Source organism: Populus nigra, chromosome 13 (assembly GCF_951802175.1).
Source record: "Populus nigra chromosome 13, ddPopNigr1.1, whole genome shotgun sequence".
In the NCBI taxonomy this organism is placed as follows: domain Eukaryota; kingdom Viridiplantae; phylum Streptophyta; class Magnoliopsida; order Malpighiales; family Salicaceae; genus Populus; species Populus nigra.
In genome coordinates this window covers 8,336,093-8,348,461 of record NC_084864.1, presented here as the reverse complement: position 1 = coordinate 8,348,461, position 12,369 = coordinate 8,336,093, and positions in this window count along the sequence as shown.

The window sequence follows — 12,369 nt, the reverse complement described above, 5'->3', positions numbered from 1 at the left end:
TCCATTTGTTTTTTAAAATATTTTTATTTAAAAAATATTAAATTTATATTTAAAAAAAATATAATTTTGATATATTAATATAAAAAATAAATAAATTTAAAAAATTATTATTTTAATATATTTTTAATTAATAATCATATTCACAAATATATTATACGTTACATTACTAAATACATATTGGGAGTCAAATCAAAAAAAAATATAAAATAATAATAAAAACTTAAATGGCAAAAAAAAAATGTAAGCATGAATCCAAAATAAAATATAAAAAAGTCAACATATTAAAATGATTTAATTCAAATAATCCTATAATAAGGAAATGAATCCAATTAATCCTAAAAAAACAAAATGAAATATATCATCAAAATCATTTTAAAATCAATCAAATATTTAAAAAAAACTTAATTTAATATTTTTAAAAAAATATTAAAAAAATAATATATTAATCAAAAGTTAATTTTACTAAAAACAAATATCATGATAACCCAAATCATTCTTTTTTAAGAAAGGTTATAATAATTGTTTTTATCCTCAATTCTAATTTTATTCAAGCCATTATTCATCTTATTGTTTTTTACTATTATTTGTGAATTTATTTAAAGCAAAGACTAAAGTCTTTAATAGTAATTTGGAATTATTTTGAAAAAATTAATTGGTCCTATTTTTTTATTTTTTTATTTTTGGCTTTTGGAATTTAAAATTGGCAACACAAAAAATTTATACTTATAGGTGCGGTTCATTTATTTTTTATTCAAATCTATTTATTAGATCTTTTAGTGTTTATAGAGTTACTCATTCAATTGGGATTTTTTTTTCAAATCAAATATACATCTTGCCAATCTTATGAAATTAAAGATGAAGAAGAATTAATTCTTACATTAAAAATTCACAAAGTGTATCAGTCTCGAAGAATTGGCAAATACAAGAAAAAGAAATAAATATATTTTTTTAAGTTATTTGTGAAATCAATCTCAAAATTAAGAATCTTGTCCAATTAAAATTTGATTCCATTAAATCTTAATGTGTGTGTAAGAGAGAATAATGAATGAATGCAAAAAAGATGAATCACGTAATCCAATGTAATCCAATGTTGGATCATAAACATAGAAATCTCACTAGTTTAATGTCAAATCCATTTTAATTTTTGTGTTAATAACATGGATAAAAAAATATAGCAAGTCTCAAGCAATAATGTTGTTTATATCAAAATTAAATCATATATGTGCCAATTGATTAAAACAATAATTATTCATTATTAATTAAAAAAACTAAAATTAATCATTGACTATAAAAATAACTATCTACTAATAGAGTATAATTAACCTAAAATGATCAATTGATCAAGTTTATATAAAGAATGAATTTTAGTAGGATAATTGGTAGATATTACATATTGATATGAACACATACACATGTCAGAAGGATGCGTACAAATAAAAAAAAATATACAAATTTTACTAAGATTAAGATTGAACAATTTTTAGATATTGCAAACAATTTGTATAGGATTAAGATTTTATATTTATGTGAAATTCTATCTATATAATAATAGAAGGAGGTTATTTAGTAGCTTAAAACAATGATCAATCCCAACTTATTATGTTATTTATTCACAATTTTTCACTACTCATTGTTTTATTTCTTCTTTTTTTTAGATTTATTTATTCGTAACTTTTATTTTATTTCTTTTCTTTTTCATTCTTTTCTAGTTTGTGTTATTGGCATTTTCTCTCATTTATTTTAAACTTGTTAGAGCACAATTTAGAACTACACATTCCATTTGATTATCAAGACTGCAATATATCTCTAATTAAAATTAAGTTTTTAATTGTTATTTCTTTTTGTTAGAATGAAGAAACAAAAAACAGATAGCATATTGATTAATGAATCAACAATCAATTAATAGGTTGACAATGATCGATCATTAAGATTATCTATCATATCAATATATTAGCACCTCTAGTGGGGTAAATTTGTTGGATCAATAATATATTTGTAATCATTTGGAAAAAACTAACTAGAAAGAACATCATTTATATTGACTAATGATCAATCAATACAAGCAATTGATAAAGGTCATTCTTTGGCCGTTAAGATTTTAATAATCATCCTCCATATTAGGTGCTAAAGGAACAACTTATAATAAACTTGCCAAAAGATGGCTCTATTAGTGTATATGTCTTATATTCAATCGAGGTGGTTATATATGACACTGACTTTATTCATGCAAAACATATATTTTATTTATAAAAGTATTTTTTTAGTTATTATTCATTTAAGTTTTATTAATGAGTTTAGAGTAAATATACATTTTTTTAGGATAAAAATGTTTTTAAAGAAAATTATAAAGTGATTATAATTATAAGGACTTCTATGATATCAAAACATTGTTCTTAAATATTTATGGTCAATTTTATATTAAGACTAAATATTAATTAGAGTTGTTAAGACTAATACACATTATGTTCTTTTCTTTTATGAAAGGAAGCAATCATTCTTATTAGCTAAGGTATGATGGATACAATGAGTTAATATGTAGGTGTTTATTAAATAACAAGTACACTAAATTAGCTCACGTGAGAATTATATATGGAGAGATTACACATATCCATGGAAAGACTCACATGGTAAATGTGTAAGCGATCCTTAAACTTAACATTACAAAGTTATCTAATATAGAAAATGTTATGTTTTGATCTTGATTATATGTTGCCTTAATAAAAAGTATCAAATGAGCAAATATTGGGTATAACATAAATTATATAAAAATATTTAAGTAATCAAGAGATGATTCATCGCCTTAGGTGAATTAGAAAAAATATTCTTTATATTCTTAAATAGTATTGATTATAAAATTATTATGCAAGTTGCGATAAAATTTGAAAAAAGTTTCAATCTTATTTAAACGATCAATGACTATAGTGCTGAAAATAAAAATGATTTGACAAAGTAGGCATATCTCATGCTCAAATATCTAAATCAAAATATTCTAGATGAATGGTTAATAGTTACACTAAGAAACTAGTTATTGAAAGGCTAAGTCAAATCACATATTATTTTTCTAATATTTATAAGATCATGACACATTGCTAGACACTACACTTGATTTTCAAACCTAAATAAACAATTTATTATATTAGTAATAAGCTAAATTATTTAATTTATTTAATCATGTTGAATTAGAATTATGATTTATATTTGGACCAATATATTAGGAACCTAATGGGTTACATATATTAAGAATCATCGGTAAAAAATTAAACTCGAATAATTGATCAAGTATGACTTGAATATAAGCAAGTTTTAGAAATTAAGGACTATAATATAATTCTAGACCTAGAAAAATTAAGGACTTAATTGCATATATTTCTAATAATTATCCTAAAATAAAGTATGTGCTATTTTTCAATGAACAAAGTGATATTTTACCACTAATAGGGATATTAAGTATTTTTTTTATAAATAGAATGTTATGTCTCGTATTTCTATAATCATAAAAATACAATAGAGTAGATTTAAGAGCAAAGAACAAGAAGAAAAGAAAAGAGTTAGCACTCAAGGCAAAATAATCACTCAAGCCTTGAAGAGTTGATCAAAACTTAGAAGGAAGAATTGATATTCAAGTAAGCTTTGCACAAATCATAAACAACTCTATGTTATCTAATGAGATCTATGAGATTTTTGAAAAATCTTAAAATATCATTTACCACTATGTTCATATCTTTCGAGAAACAAATTTGTCTAATTACCTATAATATATAAAGACTATGTTTGAACAAAACCTTAGTGTCCCCTTGTAACCTCTTATGCTCCCACCTTTTTCAATATCATTACCCCTGCCAACTTTTGATGGATATTATAGTGTTTTTATGCCTTGAACATAGCCCTACTCTTATCCATTTTAAGGACCTAGTGGCTTGATTAGGTGGTCACAACCAACTTTTCCAAATTTCAATCAGCTTATGATAGCTCATGATAAATGAATATTCTTTTATTATATTCTAAACCTATCTAACATTGATTTAAGGTCTAATTGGAGATGGAAATATGGCCACAATAAATTATTATAGTATTATTCTAGTAGTAAACATTGCTATGCAAGCTAAAAAAATATCAACTCAATCAATTTAGACTGAGATTAGATGTAGTAGATCAAATACATTTTTTATCTGGACACCAAAGGGAAAATCCTATCATACTTTGCAATAATAAACAATTTAATAGGAATGTTTGGAGCTCCTCATACTCATCCTATATAGTAAGCATCATAATACGTTTAGTCTGATTTAGACATGATTGCTCATAAAGTATCTCCCACCCAATAAGAGTATAGGCAGCCTCAAGTTAATAGGCTAATTACATGGCCAACAACCTTACTTACAACCACAACAATTTGTACTTGGGCAATTCAATACCATGTAGGCTACTTTACAATAAGGAAATCTTAATTGTTATATAACCTAGACATTTGTAGTCTATCGGCAAGTAAACAAAATGATTGATAAGGTTGAGTTTTCTGAACATCTAAGAGAGATAGGGTTAGAAGTTGGATATACAACTATGTTTATATACATATATCTTGAATGGATGGACAAGTCGCATAAAATTTCTAAAGAAATAAAAATAGTTGATTACAAATAGTTTTCTATGAGAACAACCAATCAATAAAATGGTGTTGTTGTTAATCCTTTTATAAAACTAAGGTTAGTTGGTTCATCATTGATCAAAATCATCTTTCATTGGTTCTTTATATTGCCACCTAAATTCATCAATAGTTAGAAAGAGATAAGACTTATTTTCATAATCATTTCTATATAACAAAACAAAAGTAACACATGATAGCCTGGTTATGATAGTGCAAGACCTGTGAGAGTCCATAAAAAAACTATACCCTTCATTTTAAGACTTTAAGAACTAAGTGCACTATATTATATATAAAAAATAGAATAGGAGTGCCTCAAGTTAATTTTAGAATGGATGTAATGGAATATTATGAAATAATTTGCAAGTACCAAGTATTCGAATATTTATAACCATATATATGATCTTATTTGATATGCAAAGATATTAGTTAAACAGCAAAAAAAAGTCATTTAGGGGACATTCCTAGCAACTATTTAAATGAGGTTATGATCACTCAATCAATGATTGATTATAATTCTGAGTAGGAGTTTGAAGAAGTTCAACAATAGGTTATGTTAGTCACAAAACTCAAAGATGAAAAACCAGTTGAGAGTAATACATTAAAGAAGCTAAAAGAGGATAACAAGCCTAGTAGTAAACAAGTAAAAGTGACTAAAGTCATTGATGAAAATAAAAGGTACTGGTTTGATATCAAAAGATTATAAGAAATATTTAATCAATTGATATAAGGAAGAAACATCCAATTATTAGGAAATCACGCAATCCTCATCATTAAATAGCTAAAATGGAAGAAATATTATGATTGGTATAACCTTCGAGTTTCTTTTTTTTTTTTTCATTTTTTACTTTCTTTCCTTTCTTCTCTTTTACCTCATAGTTCAAACAAACTTCATTCTTCGGCTCAAACTCTTTTCTGTTTTTTCTTTTTCTTTCTCTCTCTACTTTGGGTCTCCATTTTTTTCTTCTTTCTCTATTTATATAGGGGGAAGAGCTTCTACAATCTCTCCTAGGTGGCTTGATCAGGACCCTTGGTCCATGGAGACTAATCTAAACCCTAAATGTAAATTATCATATTAGGAAAAACATGATTGACTAGCCTCATTTAGCCTTCTTTTTTAGCAATTTCAGAGGTTTTCTTTTTATAGGGAGGGCCAGTGATGCGAGAGGGGATGTCATGAAGTGGATAAGTGTTGGCTGTATTAGAAGTGTGGTAGGGAGGATAAATCAAATGATTTAGAGGTGATGGATGGGGGATTCTGTAGAAAAAAAGGTTTAAAAAAGTGTAGGGCATATACCAAAACATTGTTGTTTTGGTGCATGCCTTCTTCTTCTTTTTCTCTCTTTTGTATGAAATGATGTCATTTCACTTAAGCATAAAATGGTGTCATTTTGATTAAAGGAATCTAGTTTTTAAATAGGTCTTTCAAGTTTGCCACCTTTTTCCAATTTAGCCCATGTATTTTTTTGTTAGTTAATTGCACCTTTTTCACCAAATTTCTTTTGATTTAGTCTCTAATTGCACAATTTTACAATCCTCCCATTCCTATACTTTCTCTCGTTTAGTTTTATGATTTATATTTTTTTTAATTTTAACCAATTATACCCTTTTTTTTCATTATTCCTTTCAATTTTACACCTAATTGCTCATTTCTTTTTTTTTTCTTGCCCCAAAAAAAATGCAAAAATTATAAGAAATGATAACACTCAAAATAATAAAAATTTGGAAAATTTTCTAAAATTAAAGTAAAATGTGATTTTTTAATATATTTTTTCTTTTACAAGTTTTGTATCTTGACCAAACAAGAAATTTATTTCATTTTTTTGTAGGGTTTTTAGAGGGGGTTAAAATTGAGTTTTGACAACTTCTCTCTCTTTATAATGCTTACAATATAAAGTCTATAAAAAATGTTTTTCTTCTACTTGGTTTAGTAAGTTTGTAAAGTAAAGATATTTACAAGAACCTTAAAGGACTTGAATTCGCTAGGGCATTTATGGGATTCTAAAAACGGAAGAACTTAGAAGAGCCTTGATGTGTTAAAAAAGAAAAACAAAACTTTGTAAAAGCCTTGTAAGGCTAAAAAAGGAACCTTAATGGATTCCAATCTAACCTTAAAGTCTTACTGGACTCATTTTCGTTACAGCATTGCTAGGCTCAAATTTGTTAGAGATTTGTTGGACTTATAAAGGAAAAAAATTATTGTTGTGATGTCGCGATCACACAAATTAATTACCCTAACTTAAATAAATAAGATAGTATATAGCAAGTAAGGGGTTGATCCCATGAGGAAGATCTAGTTCAGGTCTTTATGCTAGATGATTTAAAGTTGTGAGGTTTTGAGGTTATGCTATGTAATGGTAAACAGAATAAAATAATCAAGTTAAATTAAATAAATCCAAAACTTATCAAGAGAAAAATCTTGGTTTCAAATAAACATTCACTTATAAAAATCAAAATTGATCATTAAAACAATACGTCAATTTACATTCTGAATATCTATCTTTCCTTAACATTAGTCAGTTAACTGATCCGCACTGTAATTAACTCTAACCATAAAATAATCATAGTATCCACACTAGTAATTTAATTCAATGACACCCTTAAGAACTAGATAGACTGATAAATCTAGACAACATAATTGTTTACAGTCTATGTTTGATTTAATTGAATATTTTCCCTAAAATTAACAACATAGATCCTCCATAGTTATTAAACTTAGTCGCTTCACAAGTTTAAATATTACAACTCCAGTTTTAATAGTAAAATTAGTAATAGACTAGTTTAGAATAATAATTTAAAGTCTGCTCTAACAATTAAACTAAACAATCATAGGAAATAAGCAAAGGAAAACATTTATATTCATCATATAAACTGAAAAGAAAATATAAAATAAATCTCATAATTTTTGAAATCCAAAGGTTTTTGTATCCTTTCAACCAAGAAAAATAACTTAGCATTGCATGTCTATCAAAAAACTAATAAAGAGAACAAATGAGAACATAATTTTGGGCATAGAAGAAAAGGGTGAAGTTTTCATCTTTTTTCTGACCACCATTCTCTATTTTTTTTATATAGAAAACCCTCATCCCTTCAATTTATTTATATCTTAAAAAAATATTCTTTTCAAAGTAGACAATCTACATTTAAGTAGTACAATAACTATTTTCCTAAAAATAAGAAAAAATAGTCTTGTATAAAATCTTCAAGCTTTGACTTTAGATTTAGAGAAGTTAACTTGGCCAATTAAAGACCTTTTCTATATGAAGAAACAATTGATATATCAGTTTAGATGCTTTAGAAGTAAGTTGAACTTGTTTCTTTACAAAACCTGTCTATTGACATAATTTATAGGTTGTCTTAGAAAACTCATATTTATCTCATATGAGATCCTTCTTACTGAAAATTGGTAGGTTGATAGGTATTTGAGTCAGAAATTCAACAAAATTGAGTTTGCATCAAATGGACTTCTTTAACTCAAAATATTCAAGTCAGAATGATTGAATGTCAAAACCGGCAGAATGCGAGACTTGTATTTGATGGTTGTGATTTCCATCCTCTTTTTTTTATTATTTTTCTTGCCATATATGTATAGAACAATATGAAAGTCAGCTTTCTAATTCTACTAGAATCACTTCATTTTGACCTCTATAACTCAACTTTTGTATAAAACATTAATTAGAGGTCAAATATGTTAATATTTGATATAAGTTGGAACATGGTCTGAATCTTATCTTCAATTTACTCCTTTTCAAATCTTATATCCAAAAGTGCCTTCAAAGCATAAAATAAAGATTACCAAGACATTTTATATATAAAAACATGAACAAAATACTAGGTAATTGTGGGTAAAATTATCGAATAATATGGTTGCATCATTTGTAGTTGCCTTGGTGAACTTAAAATAAAAAAGAACCTTGCTGAGTTTAAATTTGTTAAAATCTTGATACAATTAAATTAACAGCCTTGCTATGCTTAAAAAGAAAAAATTTGCATAAGCCTTGCTAGGCTCAAAATAAAAAGGAACTTTGCTAAGAAAAAATTCAATAGAGTCTTGTTGGACTTAAATTCACTAGAGCCTTATCGGGCTTAAAAGAAGATATTTGCATAAACCTTGTTAGGTTCAAAATAAAAAGGAATCTTGTTAGATACTAAAAATACGAATTACTTGATAACATTGACTTAAAAGTTGGAGCCTTGTGTGGATTATGGTAGTCGAGAAAATAAAAATCTTAATCAAGCATTATAGAGCTTAAATTAACTAAAATGTTATGACAATTATACACAAAAGAAATCATATGCTTACCTATAAAAAATATAGGCTTTCCTTCATGTTTAACATCCTCATTGGTAATTGGAATTAACTTCTTTTATATATGCTAACATTATGACATTTGACTTGTTAGCTTGCTCAAGTTTTCTTAGATAAAATCTCTTTTTGGATGCTTATAGTGCTATGGTATTTTTGCAAAAGCATATTATTCGAATCTTAAATGATATTCACAATCTACTTCAACTATCCATCTTTGTTTATTATTATGACAAACTTCATCCTTGTTTTTTTTCTTAAAAAGAACATAATCATTCATAATGTATGATCTTGCCCTTAAGTGTTTATCTTTTGTTTTGTTATGCCAAGGCTCCTATAATTGCAATTGTCATTATTTTATAAAAACTCTTTACTTTTCATGCATTTTAGATTTGATTGGAATATTTTCTTAAAACATTACTTAAATTGTATTTTAAATAAAGAGATTATCTTGATATGAGCTTTAAATCGCTTTGTTTTTTAAAATGCATAATATTTTTCGATAACAAATCAAAACACACCTTGTAAAAAAAATTGATGTAACCCCTTTGAAAGGTTTTTAGAAAAGTGAAAAATTTAGGACTTTTAAGCGAAAGGAACAATGACCCATATGAGAGGGTTGTCTTTCGAAATAGTTTTAGTTTGTTATTGCCTTAAGCAAAATATTTATGTATGAGGTGAGAGGTTAAAGATAAGGTGTATTTTTTGTCTTTAAATTACTTAAATAAGATATTTTTTTTTTATCAAACCAGGGTGAGTGAAATTAAAAAAAAAAGTGTTTTTCACATTCCTCAAAAGTAACAAAGCTTTACTTATTAATGCTTTTTTTTCTTTAAAAATAAAGGAAAAACATCCATTTCTCAAACAAAATTAACTTTAGGCAATATTTCAACAAAAAAACTTTTCATGAAATCAAAGCATTAACCATCAAAAAATCATCTATTTGTGAAACACAATAAAAGTTATGTCTTTATTGGCTTCGACAAATGCATTTTCTACCAAAACCATATCTAAGCATTATTCTTCAACAAATAAAGTCATTAACCCTAGTGGGAGTTTATGGTGCTAGCCTGCAACACAAATAACAATGTATATTTCCTTTTCTCTTTCTGCAGACCATCTAGGGAATTTGTCTAATGTTATATTATGAACTCCAAACATGTGCTCACGATCCTTTGTTTTTAAGAAACAAACTTAAAATTGCCATTATAACAAAATGAAGGAGAATGGTTGGTACTTGTGTTGCTAGACTAGAATGTAGCTCATGGTGTTATGCCAAGAAAGTGCTACTTGCTTATGAGCTAGACTGTGATGTTGCCTACTATGCTGAGAAGAGATCCATGGTGACGGGTGCAAAGACTAAAATCATGAAAATTTCTAATGAAAAATGTCACAGTGCTGGTGTAGAAAGCTACTTGATGTCGTTGTTGGATGTTGTTGTGTCATAATGGTCTAGCTGACAGTGAGAGGGAAGACTTGATGACTATGGAAGGCTTTAAGTTTTGGTTGTTTGTACTTAGCTAGTTAACAATTGAAATGGGTGCTTCTGAGACATATGTGTGGGTTTTTTTGTGTTATGGAATGGGTGCTATAGAGGAGGATGAATGGTGTTATTGATTGAAACAAGGGAGAATAGTGGTGATTTTTTTTTTGTTTTTTTTAATGCTGAAACTCCTTAGATCTCCCCTTTCTTTTTCTTAAGGGTCACGATTTTTTAGATAAAATGAGGAGGGTATCCCTTTTTTGTGGTTTTTCTCCTTTGTATAGAAAAGGAAAGAGGTTTAAAAGGTCCTTAAACTAAGAGAACCTCAACCATTGATATTTCTCCCATTTTCTTCACTATTGATTTTTTACCAAGGTCATTTCATTTTTGTCTTATAGAGTGGCTAAGGAGAGGACAAACATTTTATGCTTTGTTATTGCTCAGGACCTATTTCAGCGTATTTCTTAGAGCAGTACGATGAAAGTTGTATTTATAGTGTCTCTCGTGATTGTTTAAGAGGCAAAGGAAATCATTTTTGGCCTTCACATACGGAGAAAAAAGATCACGACTTTTGGTTGGGTGGGGGTTTAGGTGCAGTTTTGGATGAGGATGGATCATAGGTTTGAAAAAGTGAGGGATTTCAAACGATAGGTAGAAGATAATCTATAGTGTTGTTTAACATGACATCACGTCTTCCCTTTCCCTTTCTTTTTTTCAATAAAACGATGATGTATCCACCAATACACGTCATTTTATTTAAAACAAAACGGTGATGTTTAGTTGTCCTTAGCCCAAATAGAGCTCAAACACCTTTACGCTAATTTAGACTTTACTATTTTGAAATCATGCTATCAACCCCTCTCAATTAAACCTAATTCTTGAGACTTTTCTCAATTTCATCCTTGAAGATTTTTTATTGAACCCTCAGCTTCCAACGCTCTTTCAACTAGACTATTAGTTTTAAGATTCTTTTATTTTCCCTTTAAATAGCCTTCAAACTTCCAATTTCTTGCAATTTTGTCCTTCATTTCACCTAATAGAGTTTAGAAAAATTAAATATAGTCATCTAAAATTCTAATCTTCTCAATTAAACCCAAATTAAGATTCCAAACTTAATTTTTCACCAATTAAGCTCCTAATAAAATTAATTTGACCCATTCAAAGTTTGATTAAGTCCTTGGACTTAATTAAATCTTTTATTTTGACCCAAATTAATTTTTAAACTTAATCAAACCTTTAATTAGGTATGTTGGCCTATTAAAATTCTAATTAAGCCCCCAAACTTAATTTTTATGCAAATTCGTTCAATAATCATTTAATTTGACCTTGAATCTGTATTGCCCTTTAGTCTTGGGCACAATAAGGTACAATTAGGCATTCAATTTTGTCCAAAATTCTAGTTTGGTTCCTCCATGCATTTACTCTTTCGAAGTTACCAATCTTTTTTTTTCAATCTATTTTTTTTATTGTTTTTCATTTGAAAAAATGGTAATTTTCAGGGAAACCCAAAATTTTGTTTTGATAGGAAACACATAACCTCTTTTACACAAGCCTAAATGTCATCGTGTGAGCTACAAGCATTAATGTTGCCACCATTGATTCCAGCTACGCAGATTTGACTTTAGCCACTCTTAAAGGTCGATTTTGATCCTCAATATGTTTGAACTTTTTTTATGGTTTATCGTTACTTTTTATTTATACTGTGATAAGACCTTTTGGCTTAAAAAATTTGTATGGTTAGGATATTTGAAGTATTGGGGTCTACGCCGTTATATGGTACCCAAGGGGTATGATGTCATCAAGGATTTTTTTTAAAGTGGAATCAATATTTCATGATGGGAATGGAAGGATTGGGTTGCAATAGGTTTATCCAAGGCATAATGGTTTGATCTCAATGAGAAATCTATGAGTTGATGTTGTTTTGAATTGTTATTTTGT